Raw genomic sequence first — 24,988 nt, 5'->3', positions numbered from 1 at the left:
AGATGCTATTACTGTGTAATGCATGTAGTAGATGTTTCCCCTCTCCTCCCGCAATCAGGCTGGTGCACCCATCCCCCAGCTGCTTTACGTGTTAGCTGGTAACAGCTTACAGGTACACCCTTCTGAGACCTGCTTCTGCCAAGAAGGGCCACCGCATCGGGAGATGCTTGGGAGGTTACACGTTCCCCTCGAGGGTGGCGCACAGTTAATGTCTGACCGACATGCGGGTACAACAGCCTGGACCTCCCGTCTCAAATTAGGATAACTCTGTGGTGTTAGTCTTGCTCCAGAGTTCCCTTGAGGGACCAGGGCAGGGCTAGATTTGGACTGAACCCCCATAGTGCCTTGGCTTTTTCCCGGGCCCCATCCTGCTGTCCTCATTCTCCTACAGGGTTCTCTGAGGGCATCCCTCCATAAAACCCTTGCATGGTTATCTCCATGTCCCTTCTATTTCTAGGCAGTCCACCTTTAGACACTCATCTAACATTTAATCTGAGTAAGTGAAGGTGGTCCTTCCATTTTGCTCCTACTGTCTGTTGATTTGCTGGCACAGCAGTGGAGGCATAACGATCCTGGCTGATCCAGTACAGTTTTCCTCCGTGAGAATTCCTCTCCATCACTAAGATCTATCTACAAGCTAATATTTGTGATTTAGCACTTGATGCCAGTCCTCTTAATGCCTTTGTTTAGGAAAATGCCTCGATGAACTGTTTGAGGGTGAAAGGAGAGGCCCTGAAGGCATGCATTCAAAGAGGGTGATGAAACAAAGATACATTGATCTGCATAAGAATAAGCAAAGATTTTATACTGGGGTGCTTCTGGAAGGGGAGAGATCCAGGGAGGAGAAGGAGAGAGAGACTCAGCAGTAAAACAGGGCAAGGAAGGAAATTTGGAGTAGCCAAGAGATTCAAGACCCAGGACATCTAATATTCAGTTAGAAGGGGTTTTGTTGTGAAGTAAACTTCCTAGAACTCTCCATCTTCAGTATACATTTAATTTGCCACAACAAACTTGTAGGCTGGCGATGGGGGAAATAAAATGTCAGGGCAGTGAAAATCCAGTCCCCTTTGCTGACGCCTACGGTGGGGAGCAACACCTTTTCAAGGGGGCAATAGGCCAGGTGTCTTAGGGCAACTAGCAGAAGAGTGAATGCTGGCCTGTGGGGACACCCAGGCAGAGGGAAGCAGTTGTGGCCTGGCCCTGACTCAGGGCAGGTATGAGACAGATCCTCCTTTCCCTCAAATAAACTAGAAGAAAATGACTTAGAAGCAGGGAGAGAAGGGCTAGCATCCGGATCTCTCTCTCTCTCACACACACACACACACACTCACCCACTCACACACCCCAATCAGTACCTGAGCATTGTGAACTCAGTCTTTAATGAAATTCTGGCAAAGTGGAACACAAAACATGGTTACATAACCTTTATTTGGCTGTCTTTCTTTTTTTCTCTCTTTCTCCCTCTTTTTTTTTTTTTCCAGAATAGACAATATCAGAGCCTATTAGTGCTGTCCTTAGGAAGATTAAGTGCTTTTAGAAAGAGTACCCTGAAATTAACAAAGGACAGGCACAATTTGGCAACTAAAAATGGTTTCCTAAGAGGAAAGCTGTGTACCTTTATTTTCCTGACCTCCAAGTCCTACTGATTTTTTCATGTTCCATCTCAAATACCCACCTTCATAAAGTGTCTTCTGACCTATGCCCAATCAGCAATAATTTCTTCTTCCTTTTGAACCTTCTGTATCTTAGTGTTTGAAGAGTTCTTAAGTTAATGTTAAATTTTGTTCTCTTTTATACTGTTATATCCAATCAAGACTCATCTTGGGAAGTATAAATTAAGACAGAGACATTTAACTGGCAAAATTTCAAGAGTTTTACTGGGCATATGGAATTCTTCACACCAAGAAAATCAATCCATGTGCCAGGCCATGTCTAATTCAGACAAGGGATTTCATAATGACTTTATAAACTCCAAAAAAATACAAGAACAACAGTTAATACTTATATAGAATGTGCCATGTGCAAGTTCTTTGCTCATGTCAACTCATTTCATTTTCATTATGATCCTATAAAATAGGTACTGTTCATATCCTCATTTTCCAGATAAGTTAACTAAAGGACAGAGATGCTAAATAGCTTGTCTAAGGGAGTAATAGCACCAAGACGGAACCTAATAATCTGCCCTTATTTTTTTTAAAGATTTATTTATTTATTTGAGAGAGAGAGTGCACATACAAGTTGGGTGAGGGGCAGAAGGAGAGAATCTCAAGCAGACTCCCTGCTGAGCCTGGAGCCCAGTGTGGGGCTTGATCTCATGACCCATGAGATCATGACTGGGCCCAAAACCAAGAGTAGGACACTTGACCGAGTGAGCCACCCAAACGCCCCAGCTGCCCTTAACTAGTAAGCTATACTGCCTGTTGTAAATTTTAGAAATCCTGGTCTACAAATTCAATTTTTCTCGCAACAAAACAATATTATGGCTCATTAGACAAAACTGAGGAGGGTAGACAAAAGGGAACAGGATCAAGAAAGTGTATTTTCTTTCCCTCTGTCCTGGGAATTCTCTGACTTTATAAATTCTTGGATATTCTCTGCCCTTTAGCAAAAAAATTATGTATTCATAAATAGTAAAGAAGTCGGGTCTTTGCTATATATCTTGTTGCCCCACATTAACCTTCCAGGGTCTTAAGTGCATATCAGATAGGTGTTGGAATGAGTCCTAGGTCCAGAAACATGTTTATTAAGGTAATTATTCATTATGACAAGGGATAAGGCAGATGTATATACACACCCAGTATATAGCTATATACCCACTCTCCCTTGAAGAGCTCCTTTAGCAACAATGTGGGAAAAGAGCAAACTTGAAAGTCGTCTGCCCTCTCTGAGTTTACCAATTATTCTATTTTAATATTTTACATCCATGAGGAATCAAGTTGATCCATATGTTGAATATATGATTATTTGTATGTCTTCTTGTATGCCCCTTCCTCAAGGTCAAGACTGAATCTTTGTATCTCCCTCATTATCTTGTACAATGCCTTGTACCATAAAGATTCATTGAATTAGGGAGGCCTGGGTGGCTCAGTCATTAAGCGTCTGCCTTTGGCTTAGGTCATGATCCCAGGGTCCTGGAACGGAGCCCCGCATCAGGCTCCCTGCTCAGCGGGAAGCCTGCTTCTCCCTCTCCCACTCCCCCTGCTTGTGTTCCTGTTCTCACGATCTCTCTCTGTGAAATAAATAAATAAAATCTTTAAAAAAAAATTCATTGAATTGGATTGACTAAGTACTTTGGGTACACGTTGCATCTGTCAAGGTTGAGCTGGAAACAGGAGAGGAATCAAGTAGAAGAATCAAAAGAGAAATGGAAAAAGCTGAGAGAAAGGACTATTTACAAAGGTGTGGGTTAAAGGCGGGTGGTGAAGACACAGGGGCTAAAAAGAGCAGGAAGCTGTCACCTCCCCTGAGTGTGAAGGGACAAGGAGAGGGAGTAGCTGCTAGAATCTGGCAAGAGCTGAAGCTGTGGAAAAAGGCTGACCAGCAAGAGCCATGGACTTGGGTGGGGGGAACATGGCCACTGTCAAATTGGGACCTTGCAGAGAGAAAAAGGAGGAATGAAAGAGCCGATGGAGCAAATGCCAGGTCCTCTTTCTCTTCCCATCACCAGACCTCCTGGAAGGGCCTCCCATTGTCTGAGCTAACTGGAAGTCCACAGAGTAGTTAAAGTTGGAGAGTAATCTGGAAGGGCACATGGAGAATATGCAGCAGACGCACATAGGAAGAGGCTTTCGTTTACTCAACACCTATTGATTACCTTGGTATGTGAAAAGCACTGCGCTCGGTAAAGTGAGAGAAACAAATAGGAAAATGGCACAATTCCCTGGGGGAAATGGTTGTTTACATTTTGAAAATGATTCATAATGGATTACAGCAAAAAAGCTTTTACGCTTTTTAAAATGTTCCCAATATTATATGCACATGATGAAAACAGGTGTGTAATGGAAAGTGACAGTTTGCTTCTGTCTTCCTCACCGTCCGTCGTTCCTCTTAGAGGAAAAGTCGGTTTAATTCTGGTGATAATCTCTGCATCTTTAAAAATATGCTTATACTGATATTTTGATTGGTGCACTGGAGACGCTGTGATCTTCAGGAAAATAGCCCCAGAGGCTCTATTTAACAACAGCTGCAGACCCACTGCCACCCTGGCCACTTTGCCCCCCCACCCCACCCCAGGGCCCAGAGTGAAGACCCCCGCTGGGAAGTCCCACCCAGGTCTGCAGCACCTCCAGTCAGCTCCTCAGCATCTCGCACTTGAGTTACAATTTAATTTTATTTTTTTTAAAGTGACCCATAAAGAGTTTTAAAAATCAATCCGTATTACAAAGCTTATAGTGAAACAAACAGTCTTGGTCCCACCCTATTCCTCTCTGTTGTCCTCTGGGCGGAGGTACTATTTCTACTTCCTTCGGCTCTTTCTTCTGGTATTTATCTCTATATTTCTAAATGTAAATGGTGACATTTTGACTTACATATGCACCAGAAAATTCAGAGTAGTTCTACAGATCAAAGCATGCTTACAAAATCTTTAACCTTTCTTTCTTTTTTTTAAGTCTTTATTTTATTTGCTTTTATTTTTTTAAAAGATTTTATTTATTTATTTGACAGAGAGAGACACAGCGAGAGAGGGAACACAAGCAGGGGGAGTGGGGGAGGGAGAAGCAGGCTTCCCGCTGAGCAGGGAGCCCGATGCGGGGCTCGATCCCAGAACCCTGGGATCATGACCTGAGCCGAAGGCAGACGCTTAACTACTGAGCCACCCAGGCGCCCCTTTATTTGCTTTTTAACTGCAATTTCTCCTCACTTGGATGATGTTCCCAAACGAAAATTCAATACCTCCTAGATCTACCAATTGCAGTAGGACATAAAGAATGTACCTTAATGCCCAGCAGCAAATATATATATATATATACACATATTTATGTATAGCTAACACAACATGTTACATCAGTTTCAGGGGTACAACTTAGTGATTTGACAAGTTTGTACATGATGCTGTGCTCACCACCAGTGTAGAACCGTCTGTCCCATTACATCGTTATTACGGTGTCCAAGACTGTATTCCTTATTCTCTGCCTTTTATTCCCATGGCTTACTCATTCCATACCTGGAGGCCTGTATCTCCCTCTTTCCCTCTCCCATTTTACCCATCCCCTCACCACCCTACCCCCTGGCAACCATTAGTTTGTCTTCTGTATTTATAATCATAGATATATTCTTGAGATGTACATAAACTACAGTAATGAATTAATTTTAAGTTTATTTAGGGAGAATTTAGCAGACTTAATGCTTAGTAGACTTAATACTTAAATACATACACAGTAGACCTGTGTATGAACCCTTTGTTAAAAATTATTTTGTTTTCAGACCCCGGTTTATTAGTACATATTTCTCATTCATTCTACCCCAGTATTATAGTCACTCTAAAAATACCTCATATTCCCATTATGACCTATTGAGATATGAAGATAATTACTTTATTTTCTTGTCTTGCATTTTTGTAAGGCTTTCCCTATCAATAATAGTGAATTACTCTGTCCCTGTCTCTATCATCTCATTTGGATCCCACATTTGTTTCCCTCCCCCCAGAAATATCTATATATACTAGATCCGTATGCTTTGTTCAACAAATTTGTAAGAAGAATATTATGTTCCAAAGTTGTTTTTCAAAGCACGAATTCAATTCCATTTCTGAATGCCATCTTTCCCTATCATTACAAAAATCTTTCTGAAAGCATTCTTTCTACTACGTGACTTGGTATGGTGTCTATTTTGAGCATATAAGCAAGCAAAATTGTGTCTAAATCAGAGCAAAGTGTTTAAGTTGCAGTTGAAAGTTCCCGTCACTTCCATAAACCCTTACTAGAGTGGATGTAGATGTCCTCATCACGCAGTGAGGTTCTGACAATATGAGACACAACACCTCCATTCAAGAGGCTTACGGTGTTTGGAATGACAGGTGCATGAAGTAAGGAAGGTACAAGTTGTATGGCATTTGAGAGCCAAAATGAGTGATACAGGCAAGCAGTGCTTGTAGGTCTCCAAAAAATGCGGAGATCAGTGTGGGCGGAGGTAGCTGATGGAAGGTGTCAGGCAGTTGATGCAACCAGAGAGCCTTGAAAAAAAGGCTGTTGAGCAGGAAGTGGGCAATGTGGGAGAGTGGAGAACAGGACACAGTGCTGAAGGGAGGGGTATGTGGTGTCTGGGAGACCTTGAGCACACCAAGTTCACCAATGCCTGGCTTGAGTCGAGCAGAGAGAGCTAGAATTGAGCCCATCAAGCAGGCAGAGCTCTCCGTCCACACTGTGGAAGACGACGTTGGGAAGCTTTTGATTGTAAGGATGTCTTACTACAGATGCTCCCGGGGACACCTAAGTCTAAACTTATGCAAAGTGGACCTTAGAAAAATTGTTGCATCGCATGCACCAACAACGTTTAGCCATGGGAAAGAATTCTGTGTGCTGTGGAGCTACAAAGTGGTTTGAGGTGGGGAAGATTATCTCAAAGTGAGCGCAAGACACACAAGCTCTGGCTGAGAAGGTGTTGCACTCTTCCTGTGGATGTTCGCAGCACCAGTGAGGTTGGTTTCAGGGTTAGCTGGATCAAGCCACCTTCCCTTCCTTCTCCCCCATCCCATTTCCCTCCTTTCCTCTTTTGCATTCTGAGTATGCCTGAACGATTCTGGAAAGGCTTGAGCTGTATTTGGAGAGCCTCTCACACCAGATTTGTGACTGGTCGTGTGTGGTTCATTAGATTTCATGTTTATGCCAAAATGGTGAGGGTGCAGGGGCTGGTATGCAAGCAGTCTAAGTGTCTCAGTGTGTTTCCAACTGGTGCAAACTTTGGGTTGCTAAGACAATACAGAGTCAAAATAAACATCACAAGACTGGGGGTTCTCTTTATTTCCTTACCAGTAGGCTGAAACAGATCAATTCACTGAACAGCAATTTATCAAAAGATAATTTTGCTAAAAAAACACAATTTGCTATGTACCAGTTTGCCACATTGTGATTTCTGGACTAGCAATTAGCTGATTGACTAATCCATCAAAAGAGCTGTTTGCTGAATTATCAATACATTAAAGACTTCACTGTATTAACTACTACAACAGAATGGCATATTTACTCAGCCCAGTGACAAAAGTGCAAAGAAAATGTTATTCATCAACAATTAATCCAATCTTCCTTGTGAGCACTTTCCCTCCTTACTCCTACCCTACTGGGTAGTGTGGGCCAGGGGATCTTAAATGAAGCATTTATCATTATATTGTGATTTCAACTGCTTCCTTTTCAGTAAATGTTTATTCTTTCGCAGTTCCTCACCCTCCATCCTATCCCTGACAAAGATGGCTTCTGGGGCCATGGCCTTACTGTGTTCTTGTGGCAACCGTGGGGGTGGGGGCAGAGGGGCTCTGCGAAGTGGACCCTTGTGCTTCTGTGGAGGGAATGTTCCCTGTCCTTCTTGTCCCTCATGTCCCTGCTGGCTCCTATTGCCGAGGTCCGCTGAAGTTGCTGGAGAACTTGTCTAATATCTCTCAGAATAGTCTAGCGTGTTGACTCAGACCCGCCCCAGCTCCTGGTGATTCTGCGTATTCTCCCAAAGATCTGGCTGTGAATCCTGTTGGGTTCTCTCACTGGGCCGTGGGCCTGGAGACGTGGCTGTCAGTGTAGAGTGACCCCAGCAAGCTTACCAGGCAGCAACACCACCTCCTATGCATTCCACCACAGTCCACATGGGAACTACTAGCAAATTTCTATACCACCAGGAGCTGAGGAAGACTGGGCAGCCGCCCAAGGCCATGTAATCCCATAACCCTTCCAATTTTACTGTAAAGTATCTGCCTTGAGTTGCTAAAGGGCTGCTCATGTGATTGTGGCCTCCGGTATTGTATGACACAGGACTCCAGAGGTATTTCTGGGAGGTCTGCAGTTTTCTCATCCTGTCTTCTCTCTTAACATCTGCCCAGAAATCTGAAGCCAGACAGCAAACATCTCAAGTCTTGCTTTCTCGACTTCTTTCCTCCTCTCCATAATTTCCTGGATTCTGACAGGGGCCAGATGACCACTTCATCACATCCTTCTTCCTGAGGGGGCTTTCTCACTCCCTTCCTCCCTTCTTTGGGGCTATAATGACAGAAGGACTTGCTGCCTGAGAACTTTATTTACTAGGGAGAAGAAAGAACACTTCAAGTCCCGAGAGACTGACTTTGTTTTTATGTTCTCAGTGACATGTTCGGCTTCACATATCCATAGTTCCAAGGGTAATGAAAGACTGGCCATTTGTGTATCCTGCATTCAACATTGAGGAGGTGCTTTAGTATCTGAAATGTAATCAACTTGGTTTTGCTTTACATTATATTAGTGTGGAGTCCAACAGAGGAAAGTCCCTCTCTTCCACTCACACCGTCTTTCAGTACCTGTACTTCGCTGCTCCCTCAAACACCTGCCTCAGTGCAGAATATTAAAACTTCAGCAAAGTCTGGACTAAGCTGAGATTAGGTGGGACCCGAGTCCAAAATGGCACCCAAATGCACCGAGCTGATGAGTCTGGAGTCGACAAGAGTAACTCCAAAATTTTGTCCTATCTAGGAAACAGCAGAAACTATTTTTTTCCCAAACAAACACAACACTTGAATTAAAACTTCCTAAATATTCATTGACCAGTGTTACGTTCAAGTTAAGCACCACTTGGCAGAGCTTTCGGAGACCTGTTGGACACCCATCAGTTCACCGGCACACAGGATAACGCGGGTGCTCATCGCCAACTACCCTGCTTTGCTTGGGGACTGAGGGTGTTCCCAAGACCAGAGTTTCAGTGCTGACACTGGTAAAGCCCCAAGCAAACCAGGATGAGCTGGTCACCCTACTGATCAAACAACCTCATCTCCAAATTCTTTTTTTTTTTTTTTTAAGTTTTTTTTTTTTTATTTGACAGAGAGAGAGACAGCGAGAGAGGGAACACAAGCAGGGGGAGTGGGAGAGGGAGAAGCAGGCTTCCCGCGGAGCAGGGAGCCCAACGCGGGGCTCGATCCCAGGACCCTGGGATCATGACCTGAGCAGAAGGCAGACGCTTAACGACTGAGCCACCCCGGCGCCCCTCATCTCCAAATTCTATGACTTTAACCCCAAGTGTCTGCTGGGTCATGATAACCCCTGATATTTAAAAGAAATTATGGACCTGTCGATATTTGCTTTTTGCTAAGCAGAGGCGTGCAGGATAAGAGTTCTGGTCGTTGGAAAACTGGTTCTGCTGCTTTTACTAGCTGAGTCACCTTGAGTTAGGCATAATTAATCTTTGACCCTCATGATATAAAATTAAAATAATAATCATACAGGTTTGTTGTGAAAAGTAAGTGAAATCAGGTATGTGATGGTGTTTTGCATATTTCAAAGTACTTTGCAGAGTGTGATGTTATTTATTTGCAGACATGTCCCTGTAGCGGTAATAGAATCACAGAAAACAAAAATTCCATGTTTTTCCAGTCTCTGATGATGTTTTCCCCTCAGCATGTTTTCTAATTTTGCAGAATTAAAAATATTTGAAGATACAGTGGATCACAAAGTATAATTGTACTGCCATCTTTGGGACATATTTTGAACTGCACTTGCGTAGGTGACGTAAATGTTTTTCAAAAGAAATGGAGTTAGGTTTTAAATGTATCAACAACAGTGATTATGATCACTGGCGTAGAGCTTGAGGGCGTTTCAGTTACTAGATCAATCATAAGGAATTGAGTCAACAATGACAAACACCTGTCACACGGCCATACTATGGATGAGGCTGGTCCCCCGCAATGATTAGCTGTTAAAGCTGGAAGGGTCATTAGAAGCCAGTCCTTGCAGATGGCTTCCTGTTTGCCGCCCCGAGATCAACTTGGGATTTAGCAACAGGAAGAGGAGTAGGTTTCAGCTCTGGAAAGTGCCCAGGAAGAGGAGATAGGCAATCTCTGGCATAAAGAAGAGACAACAGACATCCAGGTGCCACATGAGTTTGCATCACCTGTTTTATCTCTATGTGAACGGAAGAAGGAATGAACAGATGAATGGATATGTCAGGCCCTCTTCCTTTGTGACCCTGGGCTCGGTTTGGATTGAGGCTAGAAATCAGAGAATCAGCCTTGGAGCCTCTCATCCTGGGAATATGAGTGTTGGCAGGAGGGGAATTTTGTGGGGTGACAGGAATGTTGTTATGTCCTGATCTAGTGGTGATCACAGAGTGGTGTATGAAATATGCACAGTTATCAAGCAGGACGCCTAAGGTTTACACATTTCTACTTCATGTAAATTGTGCCTCAGTAAGGTACTGTTAAAGTCTCTTTTCTTCTCCCTCCATCTTTCCACCAATCAGAATTCCATTTGGGTTTACTGGTTCCTCTTTTATAACATTCAGGGGGCTGATGGTAGGGGTTAGGTCAGCCTGGGGTACCTTAATTTTGGGAAGCAGGATGGAGGTAGGGCATTTCCAAAGACAACTCGCCTCCACTTTGTAACTTTAATCAGGAGTCAAGTGATGGCAACTGCTTCTGATGTCACCGAAGAATATGTCCACCTACTCCCTGCCTATACCCGGATGGCTGTGGCTAGAGAAGAAACGCAGCTGTGCTTAGTCTCACGTTATATTTATCACCACAAATCTCAAGTGGGCTCTCTGCAAATCCTTGCAATCCTATTATAATTTTTTAGTAGATTTGCTTTCCTATTTCCTAAAATTATTTCATACCTTAACCCTCTCTTCAATCCAACTACACCCTCTCTGCTCAGACCTTGTTTTATATTTCATTGAGAAAACAGAAACTATCAGAGCATTGCCTCATCTTTCAACCACCAAGTTGATTTAACTACATGCATTTGTACTCAGTCTATCTCTGCTGTTTTGGTGCTTCAGTGGTTATCAACAGGAGCTATATGTGGAATTTTTTTTAAAGATTTTATTTATTTATTTGAGGGGGGTGCACGTGTGAATGGAGGGAGGGGCAGAGGGAGAGGAAGAGGAAAAGAATCCCCAGCAGACTCTGTGCTGAGTGAGGAGCCTGATGTGGGGCTCTATCTTCTGACCCTGAGATCATGACCTTGACCTGAAACTGAGAGTCAGATGCTCAACTGACTGAGCCACCCAGGCACCCCTCTACATAGAATTTTTAAATCCTGATGCCCAAATCCCACTCCTAGACATTCTGAATGATTTCATCTGATGTAGGACATTTTTTCTTAATTCTCAAGGGATTCTAATATACACCAGAATTCAGAAGAAAGAATTTAGAATGTCCGAGGTCCTATGAGTGGGCAAATCCCCTGCTTACAGAATGGATCGTTCTCTCATCTCCTCAAAGCCTTGTTCCTTCATTCACCTCCCCTTTTTCCTACATGATCAATTTTTTCTCTCTGTACTAGATCAGTCCTGTCAGCATACAAACATGCTCTAATAATATCTTCTGCCCTAGCCCCTCTTTGACTCTGCCTTCCCCTCCAACTACTCCCCCTCAGCAAAATTCCTTCAAATAGTTATCTGTGCTGGCTGTCTTTGTTCCATAACCTTCAATTTTTTTCATTAACCTACTTTTTTTCTATCATTCACTGTTGAAATCATCAACATCCTCCATGTTGGCAAACTCAGTGATTTAATTTTCCACTTTGTCTTATTCCCCTTTTCAGCAACATCTAGTACAATTGATTTTTCTTGAACAAGCCTTTACTAGGTGATCTAGCTCTTAGTCTTACGAGTCCTTGAACACTCAGCACCCGTCATAATCTTCCTTCTTTTTTACTGGTGCCTTTTCTTCTTGGCTTGCTCTTCCTCGTTTACACCCCAGCTGATGCTCTTGGCTCAGTCTCTGTCCCTAACCTTCTCCAGTCACCCTGTTCTCCAGGGTAATACTACCCAGTCCCCTGTGTGCATGGCTCACACATATAGGTCTTGAACTCTCATCACCTTCGTAACAGTCGGGCTCATGCTCAGCTGCCTCCTAAACATCTAAATTTGGCCATTGAGTAGACACACAGATTCTTATTTCTCCACAGCTATTCTAACCTACAAAAACCCAGTCTTCTACAACTCAGTAAATGGCACCTGAGTTACGGAGACCAAATTTTTCACAGCATCCTCTGTTCCTTTTCCCCTCACTCTGTATCCAATTCACAAGCAAACTGAGATACTTTCAGAGTATTACTACTCCCCAGCTCTCATTGTCACCAGCCTGATCCAGGCCATCATTGTCCCTTGCCTCAGCTATTTTTATACTCTTGTAATTTGTCTCTCTGCCACTTTTGCTGTATCGTCTGTTCTTGCATAGCAGCCAGTGAATCTTTACAGATTTATATCCGTGAATTTATATCCACATGGATTTCTAGCCATCCCTCAAAAGGTCAGTCTTGTTTCTGCCCGAGAATCATTATTCCTGTTTGTCTCTCTGCCTGGAAACTTCTTCCTAAAGATCTTTGCCTATCTGTTTTTTTCATGTTGTCCTGAATTCTGCCTCAATGTCATCTCTTCAAGGAAGCCTTCCCTAATCAACCATCTGAGGATAGAGGGAGAGGATTTATTCATGTTGCTCACTGCTGTATTCCCTAGGGCCTAGCAGAGCTGTCTCAGTATTTGTTGGAAGGAGTGAATGTTTTGTGCTGCCTTGAGTATGAGAACCTCAGCGTGTGTGTATCAACTGTAGGATATAAGACACAAGGTGACTGTATCGCTGTGGAAAACAGACGATTGGTTTGAGGAGAGTTTAATAAAAGGACTTATAAAGTGTGGACAGGGTACAGCAAAACCAGAAGAGATAGTGTGGGACCCCAGGGCTAGTAACAGTAGGGATACGATTACCACCCCTATGGAGCAGAACCTGCAGAGAGAGAAGATGTATGGGAGGGGCCCTCTGTCAGGAGTTGAGACATTCAGCCAACCCACTGGGATTCTGAAGGGACAGATTCAGGGCAATACATAAGTCTGACTTTATTCTCTTTTTTCTTCTCTCCCCACTCCTGCCAGGGCTTCCCCTTGACAAAACACATTTGGAAGCCAAAGGCCAAGGGACCCCATTGATGGAATGCACTTGGGTCATCCTCCTGGGGTACAGAGCGGGCTGGAGAAGACTGGAGATAGATCTGGAGGGGTAAAAGGAGAATATCCAACACTCATGCTTAGATTTGCAAAGTAGCTCCTTTCCCCCCAGTAGGCAGATTGACTCTAATTATATAACTGCTTGCTTAGTTCTAACAACATGTTATTCTTCTCAGGGCTTGTCTGCCTCTTACATGGTGAGCTGCTTGAAAGCAGGCAGTGCTCAGGGGTGGTATGCACAGAGTACGTGGTGAAGTTATCAAAATACCCTGTAGAATGGTAGTACTTTCCCAGCTGCTTGAGGAAATTCTCCTCTCAGTGGTCTGCTAAATTTGTGTAGAATTTTACAACTTACAGGCCTTTTATAATAGTTCTGGAGATCAGCAGGACAGATATTATTATCTCTATAGGGCTGATGGGTGATGGACAGAGGTCAGCGACGTGTCAGACTGTGCAGCAGGTGGGGCTGAGGTTGAAACCCAGAACTTTTGACTTAGAGCCCGGGGCTCTCTACTATAACATGCTGCCTCTCTTAGGGGTCATTTCTGTGGCTTTTGACAATTCATCTTCCATATTTTATTTAAAAAAAATAATTCAGTTAATGATTGCCTATTACCCCATTGCTACTTTGTAAATGGTACAAGGAAGTGAAAAAGAAAAGCTCCCTAAGGACTTGGAAGTAAACTTGCCCTCTAAGAATTAAACTATGGCATTAGCTCACAAATAAATTATAGCAGAGAAATGCAGTGTCACCTTAAAGAGCACAATTGTTCCCAGGTCAGCCAGACTCAATTATGACTCACTTGAAAGTATGACCATTTATGAGGGAGGATGTATCAATCATAAGTGAGCTTAATCATCCTTCTAAGCTTAGGAAAACTAGAGTCACAGAAGCCAAGTGTTAGCAAAGCCCAGCCATGCCTGGGGAAAGGATGCCTCCACCCCCCACTCAAAAGAAACCCCATACCCATTAGCAGTCACTCCCCCTTCCGATCCCCTTACTCTAGGCAGCCAGAAATCTATTCTCTGTGTCTCATAGATTTGCCTGTCCGGGACGTTTCACATCAATGAAACCATACAAAATATGGTCTTTTGTGACTGGGTTCTTTCACTTAGCGTATTTTTGAGGTTCATCTACGTTGTGGCATGCATCAGTCCTTCATTCCTTTTCATTGCTACTTCATATTTCATTGAATGGCTATACTAAATTTTGTTTATCTATTTATCAGATGATTGATGCTGTTTTTTTCCTACTTTTTGGCGATTATGAATAATGCTGCTATGACTGTTGGTATACAGATTTTTGTGTGGATGTATGTTTTCATTTCTGTCGGGTATAGACCTGGGAGTGAAATTGTTGGGTCATATGGTGGTAACTCTGTTTAATTTTCTGAAGAACTGCCAGACTATTTTCTAAAGCAGCTCCCACCATTTCACATTCCCACCAGCAATGTCTTAGTGTTCCAGATTCTTCACATGCCAGCCGGCATTTGTTATCTTCTGTTTTGTATTGTAACTTTAGTACAATATGAATAGGAATGGTAAGAGTAGATGTCCTTACCTGTTTCCCTTTTTCAGGGGAAAGCATTTAGTCTTTCACCATTAAGTATAAGGTTAGCTGTGGCTTTTTGTAGATGTCCATTATGTCTGTTTTGTGGAAGTGTTGCTTAATGCCTAGTTTGCTGAGAGTTTTTTTTAAAAATCATGAGTCGATGTTGAATCTTATCACATGCTTCCCCCCACCCCCCATTTATTGAGATTTTCACATGGTTTTCCTTCTTTGGTTTCTTGATATGTGAAATAACATTGATTGATTCTTTTTTTAAATTTTTAAATTTTATTATGTTATGTTAATCACCATACATTACATCATTAGTTTTTGATGTAGTGTTCCATGATTCATTATTTGCGTATAACACCCAGTGCTCCATTCAGTACGTGCCCTCTTTAATACACATCACCAGGCTAACCCATCCCCCCACCCCCTCCCCTCTAGAACCCTCAGTTTGTTTCTCAGTGTCCATAGTCTCTCATGGCTCGTCTCTCCCTCTGATTCCCCCTTCTTCATTTTTCCCTTCCTATTATCTTCTTCTTCTTCTTCTTCTTTTTTTTAACATAAAATGTATTATTTGTTTCAGAGGTACAGGTCTGTGATTCAACAGTCTTCACAATTCACAGCGCTCACCATAGCACATACCCTCCCCAATGTCTATCACCCAGCCAGCCCATCCCTCCCACCCCCCACCACTCCAGCAACCCTCAGTTTCTTTCCTGAGATTAAGAATTCCTCATATCAGTGAGATCATGTGATACTTGTCTTTCTCTGATTGACTTATTTCCCTCAGCATAATCCCCTCCAGTACATTGATTGATTTTTAAACAATGAGCCAGTCATCTGTTCCTGGGACAATTTCCACTTGGTCTAGCCAAATTATCTCTTTTATATATTGTTGTGTTTTGCTAGTGTTTTGTTCAATAATTCTTGTGAATTTTTATGTCAGCAGTTGGTTGGAATTTTTATTAGCTCCTATTTCATTGTTCCTTTTTCTGAATATCCTGTGCTTGTTTGATGGGGCTGGAATATCTTTTCAAATTCATTTGGGTATAATTAGAGAGAGAGAGAGTCTTAAGCAGGCTCCACGCCTGGTGCGAGCCCAATGCAGGGTTCAATCTCATGACCCTGAGATTATGACCTGAGCTGAAATCAAGAGTCAGATGCTCAATGGACTGAGCCACCCAGGCACCCCCAGTGTCAATGTTTTTGATTTGTTTGTTTGATGATTGTCTTTCTCTTTCAAGTTACAAACCTTGTCCGATGAACCTTGTTTGTCTGTTTGTGGTTAAGAATGAGCAGTTAAACTATGACTGGTATCTGCTGGAGCTCAGTAGTGTCTTTCCTTTATAGGCCAGGCTTGTAGTTAGCTGCTATTCTTGAACAGGGCTGCTAGTAGCAATGGATAGGATCCTGGATTGGAAAAGGCTAGGTGAGAGCACATGACCGTCATAAGCAAGGTGAGCATAATTGCTGTCATGGGCAACAAGATCAGAACAGCACAGGAGAGGATGACCTGCAGGGATCTTTGGAGATGGTCAATAATGGTGATCATGGTATTCCTGGGGTTAAGACAAGTGGGCAGGGTATTACTTTATGTATGTGTGTGTGTATATATAAAAAATACAGGGTATTACTATATATATATACTATATACTATATATAACTATATTATATAAGTTATATATATAACTTATATACATATATGTATATATATTATATATATATAAGACAAATCCTGCAAAACTTGCCAAGTTTATACAGTAGTGATGCTTCTAGTCGTTCTGCAAAGGGTCCTATATCCATTCACCCAGATAACCAAACAAAGGGAAGAGGAAATACCTAGATCTTTCAAGGGTCTGAGCTGACACTGCTACCCAGGGATCCAGCACTTGTCGGGGAAGAATGGACGGAGGTAACGTCATAAGTGGAGTTGTGGTCCATATCTGCCTTACCACGGGTCAGCCGTACCCATGGACCCATCCAGCAATCTTTTCTCTAGTTTCTAAACATACAATTTTATGGACATACTCAGTGGGTATCAGTACCATCACATTGATTTCTTGAAATACAGAAGAAAAGCTATTGTAAGTATTTAATCAAAAACATTATCACAAATCAAAGATGATGGAAGAGATTCAGAGGTGGTGGTTCTTATCATATCCCCAGTTTTAATCACCAGTTTGGCCTCTTCAAACACTGGATGGATCATGGCAGACGAAGAGCACAGCTGCGGGCCTATCCAAGAAGCCCCCATATAGCTGCTGTGCCTATTGTGGTATCTTTACTAGAACAGAATAATACAGCCTCAAGAATATGTCATGAGACTTTAACACAGCTCCAAAGATCTCTAGTGACTGTGCTTTATGGACAGAAAAAATTGTAAGAAGTTCAAAGAGAATCAAGATAAGAATTTTGAAGAGCGTCAAGATTCTAGAGACACTGTGGGTCCCCCAGAGCAGTTGCTACTTTTATCTTCCCTGCAACACATTAACTATCCTTAAGTGTTCCCAGCAGAGGTTTTATGGGAGCAGGTGGAGATGAGATCCCTAAAAGCCCCGGCTGAGTTTTATCAACCAGCAAATGCATACACACTATTAGAAATTATGCCAAATTGTTAGGGGCTTTGATCTAACAATGAGAACACAGAAAATGGAACTCTGTGTACTTATTGTATAATATTATTACTTAGCAGCTGTGTACATGGGTATAGCCCCATTCCATGCTCTCAGATGACCTTTTGGAGCCAGACTTCTCCACCACTAGTAGATCTCACGTGTCTGTAGCACGTTATGTCCTCATTGTATAATATTTGTTTTCATCATTCAGCTTTTTTGTGCGGAGGGTTTAGCATTACTCTATGTTCTCAGATGACCTTTTGGAAGCAGGCTTGTGTACCCCTAGATGACCTCACCAAAGCTCACAGCAGCATATTGATCCAATCCTATTGATCTGAGAGTTCTTTCTAGAGAACATCACATTTGCCCATCAAGATGTGACATCATGTTACCCTGACATAGCAAGCATGAAATGATGAGTACTCTGAATGCCTTGGTAAGATACACAAACTCTAGAGGACAGGAGATAAGCCTTCAGAGATGAGGGGCTTGCTATGTCAGTGCAGTTTTTAGGAGTCGAATGATCTGGGAAATGCTGCGACTTGTCCTCCAAAGCAAAGACAAGTTTTTGTCCCTTGCATCTCCTACCACTAAGATAGAAACATGAAGCTTGGGCAGCCTCTTTAGGTTTGGGGTGCAGCATATTTCACATGGGGTAGAGCTCTGACTTACCTTTGGACAATAATGGGAGTACTAGTTTTAAGTTGGTCCCAGAGAAGAAGGGCTCCTGCAGCAGGTTTAGGCTTTAGCATAAGTAGTCATGTGGGCCAGATCATTTGGCTGAGTCCATTGTACTAGGGGTATCTGGGCATAAAAGGATGATGTGGACACTCTGGCAAACTCCAATAAAAGAGCCCTAACAAAGCACAGACCCTTGGACTTCCAGAGCAAGGCCATGTTATCTGCAGCAGAGAAAGATAGACGATGCAAAAAGCAGCTCCTGGCAGAGATGGAAGCTGTAAATGGGTCCAACAAGCACTGACTTTGTGGTAGACAGAATAATGGGCCCCCAAAGATGTCCACATCCTAATCCCTGGAACCTGTAAATATGTTAATTAGCAAGAAGGAGTTTGCAGATATGATTGTCTTAAGACCCTTCAAATGGGAAAAGTATCCCGGATTGTCTGGGTGAGCCCAACAAAACAACAAGTTCCCTCTAAGAGGGAGGCAGAAGAGTCAGAGTAGAAAGGATATGTGAAGATTGAAGAAGGAGCCACACAGAGAGGGAATTGAAGCTATGCTACTTCGTTGTTGATTTGGAGATGGAAAAAGGGGCCACGAACCCAGGAGTACAGGAAACCTCTAGAAGCTGGAAAAGAAAAAGAAATAGATTCTCCCCTGCAGCCTCCAGAAAGAACACAGGTTTGCTGACCTCTTGACTTTAAACCAGTGAAACTGAGTTTTGACCTCCACAAGTGGAAGCGATAGATGTGTGTTATTTTAAGCCACTAAATTTGCGCTAATTTGTTATAGCAGCAGCAATAAGAAACTAATACAAGCTTTTTTCAGCAAAATTTATTTATAGCTGCTGTTGAATATCCAGCCTCTTGGCAATAGAGACTGACTCTGTGCTCTCCAGATAACACCATTCCCTCGGGAGAACAAACGGCCTCCTGGTGAAAAGTTGAGACTACATCCATCCTGACTAGGATTTACCTACTTTCTAGATAGGAGTTTGCCATTATTGTCTGCAGTGCTTCCGTCAGCACTGGTATTCACTGACTCAAAAAGTGTCTGATTGGGTGCCTGGGTGGCTCAGTCAGTTAAGCATCTGCCTTCGGCTCAGGTCATGATCCTGGAGTCCCAGGATTGGGTCCTGCATCGGGCTCCCTGCTCAGCAGGGAGTCTGCTTCTCCCTCTGCCCTTCACCCTGCTCGTTCTCTCTCTCAAATAAAAAAATCTTAAAAAAAAAAAAAGTGTCAATTTACCAACATGGGATGCTATATAACATTGCCTAAGACCAAGGGCCCCACTTTTTAGCCAAGCAGGTACATCAGTGAAGACATGACTGTGGGATCTGCTGTTCCTACACATGCTCCACCCAAGCAGAAACTGCCATCCCGATGGAGAGGTGACCTGGCCTCTTAAAGGAGAGGATGCCTTATAACCTTGGGATGGTGTAACCTATGGGGTGCACTCCACTCCTTACGGCAATCAATGGTCATTATAGTATTCTAAAGTCATGGGTCCAAAAATCAAGGGGTGAGAGTAGGAGTGGCTCTAGGATCCACTGAGGAATTTGTGCTCTCTATCTGGGGATCTAGAATCTGTGTGTCTAGAGGTCCTGAGTTCTAGAGGGAGAAAATAAGAGTTGCACTAAGCTTTAAGCTACCACTGCTACGTGGTGACTTTAGGTTCCTAAGGCCAGAAAACTAGGAGGCAAATAAAAGAGTTCGCATACTGACAGAGGTTATCGGCTCTGATCATCATCAGCAGGGAGAGTTACTGCAACATGATGAGGGCACAGAGGAGTGTGTTTGGCACTCATACGACCCACCGGGTCACCTCTTGGTATACCCAGGTTTAACTGTAAATGGGCAAGTATAGCAACTGCAGTGTACTAACGAGCAGGGTAACCAGGGTTTCAGACTGCTTGGGGGTGAGGGTCTGGATCATTTTACCAGGCAGCTCAGAAGTGCCTGACGAGGATTAAGGGAATCTAGCATGGGTTAAGAAGAAGCTGTGGTTCGTCCCACTGTCCCTCTTTTTGTAGAGTGAATTGTGATAACAGAATCCAGAAGAATCTATACCTGGGTGTAGTGAATCAATGTGAGAATCAAGTGGATTGGAGCAGTGCCAGGGATGAACTGTAGGAGGAGCTGTGGTACCTGCCCAGGTGGGTGTAACTGAGCCACGGCATCCCTCTCTCACGTGCTGTGAATGTTGGTTGCTAATGGCAGTATGCACTTTTTTTTTTAACACCTAGTTTTTATTCATTCAACATTCCAATGGTTTTGTTCTTTCATCTGGTTATATATAGCTGTAATGGAGTTCATTTCTTTTTTGCTGCTCTGTAGTATTTGGTGTTCTCAATATAACACCATTTACTTTTCTATTCTTTTGTAGATGGATCTTTAAATGGTTAGTGGGTTTTGGTTATTACAAATAATGCCACTATGGGTATTCTGTTACCTGTCTTTGAATGTACACATACATATCTGTTGTGTTTCTACCTAGGAATGAAAGTACGGGGTCACAAGGTACACATAAGATCTACAATAGTAGATAATGCCAACTGTTTTCCGAAGTGGTTTGTCCTGTTAGGAATTATTTCACAACTCTGTGGGCATAAAGATATTTTTCTATTTATCTTCTAGAAGCTTTAGTGCTTTCCTTTTACCTTTAGATCAATAATCAACTTGGAATGAGTTAAAGGTGAAGCATAATTGTTTTCCGTATGGAAATCAGTTGACCATTAGATTTAAAAAGACTATTTATTTAAAAGATTCCTTTTTGTCTACTGTTCTGCAACTCAGTATCATGTAGTGTTTCATTTGTTGGATTTTTCTCATGAAAGAGCTTTGGTTCTAGGCAAGTAATTGAACAGTGAACAGTTAATTTGGTTGACACTTTTGTGATAGTAACATTGTCATCTCCACTTTACTAAGGAAACTGAGGCTTACAGAAGTTCATTACTTTGGTGGGCAGGTTCTCCTGAACTAAGATTCTCATTATTCATGCCTTAAATGAAATAGAAGTTATTAACTGATTAATTAACCAGATAACAGTACGGAGATAGGTGATTCAGGTCTTCATGTGGTGTCCATTTCTGGGTCCAAGACCATGTTTCAGCTCTCATTCACATGTTCTCATTGCAGCTTAGTGGGAGGAGAGGGTGAGCATGGAGATGCATGCCCCTTATTTTAGGGATGTTACTTGGAAATTACACAATTCTACTCATATCCTAGTGGCCAAAATTCACTTACATAGCCACATCCCAAACCAAGAGAGCCTGGGAGAATGGAGTCTTTAATTTAGGTGGCCAGCATCCTGCCAGAATTTGGGGTCTCCGTTTGTACAGGGAAGAAGGAGAGAATGGATATGGGAGTGGCTAGCCGTGGTTGTATACTTGGTTGCGGCACAGATGAGGTTCAGACAAAAGCCTGTGTGCCTCCGGGCTCTGCTGTACAGTCCTCCACAACCAGCCGGACCGTGGAAGTTTGCCTCCCTGAAAAACTTGAGGATACCTCCCTGTCAGAACTGAACTCCTGGATGTCTCTCCAGACATGTACAGAATTCCTTTTATTAGAAAACAAGCTTATTTAACTCAGTGTTGTCTGTTTTTGTTTTTGTTTCATTTGCCATGGCTATCAGGAAAACTGAGTTACATTTAGAGATTCACTGCTATTGTCAGGGAAAATGTTTCCAAAGCCTGCTTTAATCCTTCCACTATTGACTTCACTTTCATTTAATTCATTCTTTCTCTCTTCCCCTCTTTCCCCCCTCCCCATCCCCCTTTGTCTGGCTCGCTAGTCTGTCTTCCCAAAGTTACGGTGCCCTGGTGTTTCTTCTCCATATCCCCACTCCCCACCCGGTGACGAGGAGGAGTAAGTCCAGGGGGTTGGTGGGGAGGATGAGAGCAAGTGGGGTCACAATGTCTCACTTTTTCATTTTTTTAAAACTTTTATTATTAGTTTTTATTACACAAGGAATACATATTCATTGTAGAAAAATTAGAAAACACAGAAAAGCAAAAAGAAAAAATAATCACCCATAACCCCACTACCCATAAATAACTACTATTAACATTTTAGTGTATGTCCTTCTAGCTTCTTATGCATATATATACATACATAGATATATTTATATATAATTTTCTTTTTTACAAATATTGTGTCATACTATACATACTGTTTTATAACGTGTTTTTTTTTTCATTTAAGATATATCGTGAACATTGTTATTTATTCCCTGAAAAAATTATACAGATACTACATGCTCATTGTGGAAAAACCAGAAATTACAGATATGCAAAAAGAAAATATAGTTGCTCCAAATCTCACCTCCCAGAGACAGATGCTGTTAACATTTTAGCAAATATCCTTTCAGATGCCGTAAAGCACACATGTATATGTATACTTTTAAAATGGAAACATACTATATTCTTCTGTAACTTCCTTTTTCATTTAACAATATAGCTGTTTATTTCAATAAATATACATCTAGTACTTACTCTTAATTGGTGCACAGTATTCCATTGAAAGGATATACCATATTTAATCAACCCTATGTCATAGGCTTACTTATATTTTTTCCATTCCTCCAAATAATGCTCCTATAAACATCCTTTTTTTCATATATTTTTTGAATAATGAATGAATGTATCTTGATTCATTTTTCTTGACTTTTTTTGAGGAGAATTTCCCTAAAGTGGAAGTATCTGGCATACACAAAAAATATATTGCCAAAATATTTTCCAGAAAGATCGGATCAATTTACACCCTTGTTGACTCTGTAAGAGAATGTTCATTTCCATACTTCCTTGTTGTCCCTGGGAACTATAATTCTTTATACCCTTTGTCCTTCTGATACATAAAAAGGAGTATATTATAATAATTTGCATTTTTTATTTCTAGCTAAGTATTTTCATGTTTATTATTAGTTCATTACTTTAATTTATAGTACACTGCCAGTTTGTATCCTTGGCTCAATTTTCTACTGGGAAGTTTGATTCTTTTTGATCATAAAATGTTATTTAGTCATGCATTCATTATTCACTCACACAATAAATATGTTTTCAGTATTTGCTTTTGTCTAGCACTGTGTTAAGTATTGAGGATATAACAGTAAGCGAAATAGACGTGGTTGCTGCTTTCTTGAACTTCCAGTGTAGTGAAGATGAACAGACAAACAAGCAATAATTTTAAAAGGGCAATGAGGAAACAATGAAATGGGAACACTTAGTTGGGAAAGTTGTAGATCATAGAAAATTCCCAAGGGTAATGGAGTTTAAGCTCTTGATATATATTAGAGATCCATGCTCTTTGTTGCATATATTTCAAATTTTGTTTTCTCTTAATTTGGTTTGTTATTTTTTACCATATAAGAGTTCCATGTTTTTAATTGGTCAAATATATCCATCTTTTTCTTTTTGGTTTCTTCCTTTGTTGTCGTGCTTAGAAAGGCTTTTTTTTTTTAATGGTAAAATCACGTAAATATTTGTCAATATTGTCTGCTAGTCCTTTTATATGCTTATGTGCTTTAACATCTAAATCTTAACTTCACCTAGAATTTCTTTTGATGGAAGTTATGAGGTATAGATCTAGTATTTCCCCCAATAAATGGCCAACAAGTCATCCCAAGTTATTTAGTAATCCAACCTTTTTTCACAGATTTGAAATACTATCTTTATACTGCACTCAATGCTTCTATGTTCTTGGGTTTATTTCTGATCTTTATATTTAATTATAATGATTTATTATGGGCCTATAGCATCACTGGTTTTTCTCATCCTATCTGTAGTTATATGCAAGCTGAGCATTTTGCACCTGATGACGTTCTAGAACACAAAGAAACGATAGACAGTGCTTAGGTATGTGCGTGTGGCATGGGAAGTGAGTCTGGATGATATTCTTAATCCTTTCCACTTTGAGACTTCCAGGATCTGAATTCCATATGGGATATTGTTAATCTGGCCCACTGTTTGCTGTCTAAAATAAATGAGAAGATTTTACACCCTGTGCATTTGTTTTCCCTTCTTATTCTGAAGCTCAGCATTCGGTAGGTGGCAGTATTGTCATATAGTAAGTATCCAACAGTTAGCGGAGCACGGAGGAACAAAATCATCTGGAAGGATTTTAGAATTTCCCTAAGAGCTTTCATGAGAGGAGGCATCAGGGCTGTGCTACTTCTAAAGTCTTCTTTGTACCCTTGAACAATGGCTCAAGCAGAAGTTTGAACTGATCTGCTCCTAGAGGTGTGCAAAACATCAGCGGACAGATATTTTAAAGTGATACCTCGACCCTGTGGGCATTTGCTCACGTACCTTCTCCACAAGTGCCTTTGGGCCCAGCCACTGACTGACTTAAAGCCTGGAAATGTGGTTTTAAACAATATGACTGTGGTGGGATTCAGCTGATTTTTATTTTCTTTATACTTGGTGGTATGTTTCCGATTTCCCACAAAGAACATATATTGCCTCTGTAATCTGAAAAAAAGAAAACGATGAATCAACACGGGATATTAAAATTACGGTGGTAAAACGGGTGAAGGTGTGCCAGAAAAAGTTGACATCCTTTTCCAGTTTCCGCATGTGAGTACATGCAGCGGAATGGGTTCAGTGTTCTCACCTTACCGCTGGGGATCAGCTCAGCGTTATTGCTAATCTGAAAGCGAATTACCAGCAGGAGGCCGAGACAGTAGACTTCGATCTCATGGACTACACCTGAGAAAGTCCTTTGGTAGGTGAGAGGAGAGTGGGGTCAGCTCCTAAAGAGATGCATTGGCATATCTAATGGGAGATGGTGAGCTATCTATTGCCATTACGAGCCAGTGTAGGTCATCACGACTTGGAGCACTAAATTTCACTTTAGGACCTGCTAGTGAAAGAAGGTCTATAAATCTTGGAGTGTGTCCACAGGAACTACAAAACCAATTAAAGTCTGGGAAACAGGCACTATGAATAAAAGATAAAGTGGCTGAATTTATCTACCTTAGATATGGAAAGCCTAGCTGGGGAATTAGACAAATTCCCATCCCCATGAATAGC

Source organism: Mirounga leonina, unplaced genomic scaffold (genome assembly GCF_011800145.1).
Source record: "Mirounga leonina isolate KUSES-001 unplaced genomic scaffold, KU_Mleo_1.0 Mir_168, whole genome shotgun sequence".
Classification (NCBI taxonomy): Eukaryota; Metazoa; Chordata; class Mammalia; order Carnivora; family Phocidae; genus Mirounga; species Mirounga leonina.
This window is presented reverse-complemented; position numbering follows the sequence as displayed.